This window comes from Limulus polyphemus, unplaced genomic scaffold (assembly GCF_000517525.1).
Source record: "Limulus polyphemus unplaced genomic scaffold, Limulus_polyphemus-2.1.2 Scaffold2367, whole genome shotgun sequence".
NCBI classification, from domain to species: Eukaryota; Metazoa; Arthropoda; class Merostomata; order Xiphosura; family Limulidae; genus Limulus; species Limulus polyphemus.
In genome coordinates this window covers 20,911-26,716 of record NW_013667977.1, presented here as the reverse complement: position 1 = coordinate 26,716, position 5,806 = coordinate 20,911, and the positions used below count along the sequence as shown (strand labels likewise).

The following is a 5,806-nucleotide window of genomic DNA, read 5'->3' as shown; positions in this document are numbered from 1 at the left end:
AACCACATATTATTTTATCAAAAATTTCCGGCCAAGAACCCAGATAATCAATCCACTAGTATGTATTTACATTTTTAACTTGAAAGTCCCTCTGTTTCTCGTTTATTATTATTATTTTGTTTGCATTTTGTGAATCGCGAATTTTTTTATGGATTTCTCCATGGCTTCCCTTTGATTAGAAATGGATTAACCTGTTTTCTCTTCTTTTTTTTAGCACCAATGGTTAATTTTCTGAACACGTCCCCGTCTAAATTGTTGTTCTAATTATATTATTACATTTTTTTCAAGAAATATGCAGTGCTGAAAATAACTATACAAATGGCGAGGATAACGAATGACAAACGTAAGTACTTATGGAATGCCGCCCCTGATTCGAGTAAAAATGAATTTTACCAGAGTACATTCATGTATTAAAAGTTTTACACTGTGATTGGTTGTCATCCAATCAATCAGAAAATGTCCACCAATATCAACAGTATAAAGTATTTAAAAGTATAAGCAGTAATACCATGACCAAAATATAAGTGTTAATTTCAATCATGGCTTCCAGTACTGAAATTCCGCTTGCCAATCATGAAGAAAATTAATGTTTGGCTTATCAAGGATATTCCGTGTTTCTCTAGGAGTTGTATATAAGATTCTGAGAAGTGTACGTGAAAGTGACACAGTTTAGTAATAGACGTGATCAACGTAGAAAACCGAAACTCTTCAAAAGTGATGCTAAAATTTTCAAGGTGTTTATTTATTTATTTTTACGAGGTAGATGATGGTGGAGTACAGATCTTGCCAATACCATAACTGTAAATACAGATATGAATGTTACTTCGGAAACAAAAAGGTACACATTACCACGAAGTGATTTAAATTCAAATTGGCATGTAGCTGCTCGAGAACCACTACTAAGAAAGGAAGCCAAACCTAAAGGGTGAAATAGATATCGGCTCGTATACAGTGGAATGAGCATAGATGTGAACGTGTGCTCTTTGTAGAACTGTTTGGCAACAATAATTAATGATAATTTGACGACAGGGAGAAGAACAGTATCATAGTTAATGTACAACATCTACAGTGAAGCGGGAACAAGGCTCAGTAGAAGTTTGGGGTTACTTCTCGGCTAAAGGTATCTGTAGTCTACACAAAACTGATGGCACTCTGACTGCTAACAGGTACAGTAGATTCCAATTTCATCATGCCTTTCCTTCAGGATCATGACTCATCGAGTGGAAATTAATTTTCTAAAAAGAAAGCGATCCCAATAATACAGAAAATACGATTATACAATCAACTGATGGTAACTCTGGTTCACTCTGCCCGAAATCCTAATTTAACATTATTGCGTCAAAAAAGAGGGAAGGGGCTGTATCATGCTGTGTTTTTACTGACTCTACAGCTGGTATAGTAAAAATGTTAGCTATTTAATTCTGAAGTTATTATTGCCAATTTTCTATATAAACTAAGAAATTGGTTTCATTTTATATTTACTTCCGCTCAGTTTAAATCTGATTTAAAAACTTGTACAGAGTTTGTCTGTTTCCAAAGGACCAACTGATTAACTTTTAATGAATGTAGCTCAAAGGTCAATGAAGTGTAATAACTTTCTTTGTAGTTGAAGCAAAATGGGATTTTGGAAAAACTGTCAAAATTCGACAATAAATTGAGACAGAAAGAGAATCTTGGCATCCAGACCTATATTTTTGAGAGCAAGGAATTGTTTGGTGTATATTTAAGGCTGGTTAGTGCAAAAGTAAAAATAAATATTGGTGGGCGGGGGTTGTACTATCTGATTACCTTTCCAGTTCATATTATAAATACAATTTATCAATAGTCACATTTTGATTTTGTTTTTTTAGTGCACGAGGTTCTGTACGAGTGCACTGGAGGTACGAGCCTCACGCCAGTTCTGAATAAAATAGAGCCAGAACTGTTTTACATGATATACTAAGGTTAGTATGATAAAGGGGAAAAAATAACAATTAAATAATTATTTGAGAGGTAAATTTAAAATAGCTTTATATGATTTACGAAAGTTTGGATTGGGTGGAAATAAAATTGAACATTTCGGACTAACGTTACGTAATATTCAAATGTGAGCTTTGTGTTCATGTTTCTTGTAAATAAGACCTTTTAATATCACAGATGGGGATGGAGAGCATATTATGTACTGTTCTATAACTACACACTTCTAGCTACAGCTGGTGTGTCGTAACAGACCACGTGTATTGTCATCTACCCATCTAACTTTTTGTAAGTTATACGAAATATTTACTGTATGATTGAACTGTAATGTATTGAGAAATGAAATTATCACATATTAGTTTTCTTAAATAGTTATAAAGAGAAACAAATTCTACATAAAAACAGAATAAACTTCATTATTTTGCTCCAACAGTGCTTTATTTCTTTTTCTTTATTCGTAAATCATCCTGAGAAGAAGCTTCAAGTCTTATTTTAAAATGTTATCTATCCAATTAGTTGAAGTCTCATCATACTACTTTAATATTAATGTGGGGGAAAAGAAAAACCTTATGGTCTACTTTTTGAACATTCTGTCAGACTTCTCACTCGTGACGACATGAAAGTTCGCCCAATCAAGTTTCTGAAACTAAACTGCTGAGGTAGGCACCGACCAAAAGGCAGACAAAAAATTCTCGTATCGACGTGGTCTAGTAGTAGCGTTTCGAGACGAGAGAGAGAATCGTGCAACAACATCGTTTCTTCAACTGGCTTAACTCCAATCGAGGTAAGTAACTTTCCGTGTTTGCGACGAAACATTCTATCCATTTTAGAACTATAGACACCATACTATTACCATGCGGGATCTATAAAAGCTTTAGAACTATAGATACTGTACTATTATCACGTAGGTTATATAAAAGCTTTAGAACTATAGATACTCTACTATTATCACGTAGGATATATAAAAGCTTTATGCTCTGCAGATGTAATAGCCTTTCGAAAGATAGATATTTTCTTTCTCAAACTCTAACATCATTAACTGTGCAGTAAAGTAAAATAACAAGATGCTTACTTGGTGTCTGATAAGTTCTTCAGTTGTTTAAACATAACAAAAACAGTTTTGAATACGTCATAAGAGTGACAGTCAGTTATTACTGTGTGCATAAGGTGTCGTTTTGAAGAATAAACATACACTATAGCTATTAAACACCACAAATATCCCTTGTAAATGTTGTGTTTGCATGATAAGTTTTCTCACTAAATTTTGATCATAGTTTTCTCAAAAAACAAAAAGAGTACCAAGGACAAGATTCTGGAACACTGAGACACACAGTACTACATAAAACAGTATATGGACATATATACAAGACGTTAGACACTTCATAAATATCCTATCCAACATAGCTAACTCAGTAGTAAACACACAGCAGAACAAACAACCAAACTAAATATAAAACGGACCTTATAGTAGCATTTTAAAAGATCAAATGAGTCCTCTACGTACAATGTAACATTGTAACAGATAATGTATATATAAGAGGAAGTAAGAAGGCACAAGGAGCTAACACTATTTACAATGATAACTATAATTTTACTTTCAACAACTGCTACATATAACCAATGTTCCGCAGTTTTTCATACAATACAGAAACGCACAAAATATCATTTTATATTAATTTTTAAAAAAATCCTAAAGAAAACTATTAGGTATATATAACGAACATTTTCGTAAAAGACGGAACAAAACCAAATACAGAATTGAAGGTAACATACAATATACAGAAACGTGTAATAAAATAACACTCGCCTACTGACAACGTGGCAAATAGCTAAAGACAAATAAAATGAAACAAAATATCACCAATGTAAACCAAGATCTCGGAGTAGACAAGTATATTAAACGCAAATGATAAGTTGAAATACAACCATCACAGGAAATAGGAAATATTATAAACCCTTCAAATGACATAGCAATATACATATAAACCCTTTATCTCACATATAAATACAAGTAAACAAACTATGGTCCAGATTACATACAAAAGAATACAAATCAATGCTATTCACAGCGGCAATAATACTTACAACGAACAATAAAACTAATACGTTATTAAAAACTCGAATAGAAAAGAGATATATTTATGTAGTATTGGGAATGATTATGATAAAGCACGGATGATACATATACAAAAGTCACAAGCAATGAGCAATTTCAACTAAAAGTCAACTTATTATGAATATATCATTACAAAAAGTATGAAAGGAATCAAATAGTTGTACACTATGATTTTCCATTTGTTTTAAGCTGAGCAGTAAACCATGTTCTTATGCTACCATAAATTTATGAATGTATGATTATGAAATTTTGTCCCAAGTGTTCTGTGTTTCTCCTAAAATTCAGGAAAGCAGTTTGTTTGATGTTTGGGCCTTTCAGTCTCTATATAAGTCAATGCAGCCTTAATAATTCATATCGGGATCTTGTGCAGTCACGTTGCACAAGTTCCATCACTGTCTTTTTCTTTCCAGGTATGGTTTCACTACAAATGCTACATACTTTGGATCACTGGTTTGCTGGGAGATTAATCTCTCCCTCTGTCCAACAGGTTTTCCTCCTGGGGGCATGACATGATGGTTAAGAATCTTGTCGTACCTATCAGAAGTAAGGATGCCATTCATTTTGTGTAGATTTCTAATATTATTGGCTGAGATTCAGCTAATGCTATACAATTCCCCCAAGCATTCTTCTCTGTAGAACAATACTATTTTTATTTCGACTTATCTATAAAGAGTACCCCCTTTTCGAGCTCTGCTCATCCCATTATTTGTAGTCTGATGCTTATTTGTTCAGCCTTTTGTTCGGTCATCTCTCCTGAGCAGAGAATTTTGAGCACCTACACATTCTACATTGTGCTAAGGTTTATCTTACTCTTCAAGAGATAACATTCACACTCTTGCTTATATTTATATAATTTGCAAGATCTCTGCCGGATTATGACGTGTTACGCAAAGAGCGTAAGTTACTTGACATCATTTTTGAAGAGTTTGGATTTTCTACTTTGACTACTTCTATTATCAACAATACCAGTTTCATATACCCTCTTCAGAGTTTACATATACCTCCTATTGAAACATCAAATTTAGCCTCAATCTGGTGCAAAGAGTAGCTTTCATCAGCTAAAATTTTAATTTTTACATTTTTGTCGTTTGTCATTTTTGTTCTGGGAGCCAAGGATGAACTTCACCATACTACTGATGGTATTATGCTAGTATGTTGATGGATGAGAGTCAGTCATAGTGTAAACTATCAACATGTGACTGTACTTTTGTGCAATGCAGTTTCATACAATCCCATAAAGTTTGCATTTCGTAATATTTTTTGTAATTATTTTCACTGTGGTGTGTATGTATGTGTTTGTATATATATATATATAAAGAAATTAGATTGTTGGAGATAAATTACTTTAAAAAAACTTCGGTCATCTCATTGCATTCAAGAGAGGGTTTTTGTGATCTTACTGTGAAATCACTATAGCGCTTTTATTCCATAGTTTTGCTACAGTGTAGAGATTTTTATACTAAGGATTTATAAGTGAATGAAGAGTGTAGTACTTACACTGGATGCTACTTTACTTTCAAAGTTGACCTATATGAGTTAATCATTTTATATTTTGGTCGATTGGATAGCTAATATAAACTAATTATTATCACCTAGAGTATTATCTGCAAAAATGTTTTGCTTCCTCGGTTCATCACTATAATCTTATCATCATCAGTAACAGCAAGGCTGCTTTGGTTACCTAACTCATTCACGTAGATTTATTATTACCAGAAAAGCTGTTCTGCCATATAC

The 5,806-nt window shown here is 33.0% G+C and overlaps 1 protein-coding gene across 1 annotated transcript in view; it reads left to right on the top strand.

Moving 5' to 3' along the window:
* The first annotated feature begins 2,565 nt into the window (after nucleotides 1–2,565).
* Nucleotides 2,566–5,806, top strand: part of LOC106466745 (receptor-transporting protein 3-like) — a 21,993-nt gene continuing 18,752 nt past the window's right edge. The window contains exon 1 of the mRNA XM_013927043.2: nucleotides 2,566–2,740. The gene's annotated coding sequence lies outside the window, so the exon portion shown is untranslated. The remainder of the gene's footprint in view (nucleotides 2,741–5,806) is intronic.